The sequence below is a fragment of the Battus philenor genome, unplaced genomic scaffold (assembly GCF_028537555.1).
Source record: "Battus philenor isolate CCGP_79_NKW_IND1 unplaced genomic scaffold, ilBatPhil1.0.hap1 SCAF_4, whole genome shotgun sequence".
NCBI classification, from domain to species: Eukaryota; Metazoa; Arthropoda; class Insecta; order Lepidoptera; family Papilionidae; genus Battus; species Battus philenor.
The window spans coordinates 2,392,042-2,393,278 of record NW_027181704.1 but is presented as its reverse complement, the minus strand read 5'-3'; positions in this window follow the sequence as shown (position 1 = coordinate 2,393,278).

Sequence of the window (1,237 nt, the reverse complement as noted above, 5' to 3'; positions counted from 1 at the left end):
GTAGTAGACGCTAAAAAGTAACGCCATTTGAATAAATGAATAAATTTTAAGTACAGTCGCAGACAAATGAGTTAAAACTTTTATTTATTATCTGTATTTTTTGACAGGGATATTGCTGCATTATACTTAAAGAATGATTGGTTATATGTGTAAAAGCTTTAAAGGCACATAAGCCGTTTGTTTTCAATTGTAATTGTACACCTTTAACAAAAATCATTGGTTATAGAAATAAGATCTCCATGGAAGGCTACAACCATCCACCAAACAAAAAAAAAACAAATATATAAATACAAAATCCCATAACTAGGGAGACGAAAAGCACAAGACGAGAGAACTCTGATTATTTATCATCATCATCATCATCATTATTATTATCATTGTTGTTGTTGTTGCTGCTGTTGTTGTTGTTGTTATTATTATTATTATTAATACTATTACTACTACTACTACTACTACTACTACTACTACTACTACTACTACTACTACTACTACTATTATTATTATTATTATTATTATTATTATTATTATTATTATTATTATTATTATTATTATTATTATTATTATTATTATTATTATTATTATTATTACCATCATCATCATCATTAGCATTATTATTATTATTATGTTTTACACAAGGAACTTTTTGTTGGCAAAGAGCAAAGACTACTCTTCCTTTATATAATAATAAACCAACCATCTTTAATCTCTTTGTTGCTAAATATTTCGCCTATATTTGCCGTATCTACATCTATATTTAATTATATTTCTAATGTCACAGGTCAGGCTGTCTTTATATTTACACTTATACAAATAACTCGGACAACCCGTCGTGTCCCTTGTACATTTTTCATTAAGTATTGACCACGTAATTGAAGTTAATTAAATTATTTACATAAAACCTCTTTTTGTGTGTGTTCTCAATTTGAATTCGAATGCTTGACTTTAAATTACCAATTGTAGTGTGAAATAAATATTTATCTTATCATTTTTTTAACGTTAATGATTTGTACATTAATAATTCGATTAGATAATAGAAGTATTTTATGTGAAAATGTTACGTAAATCAGACCTTCACTGTTTAGAACTACAGGGGTACTCAGTTCAGCTATGTACCCGTGACATCGCTTGTGGAACCGCAAAATATTACGTCGCAGTCGAAGACGTTGAGTCGCCGGCGCAGCGCGTTTCGCTCGGTTCCGCCTTACTTCGCGCAGTGCAAATAAATTGAAGTTATTGT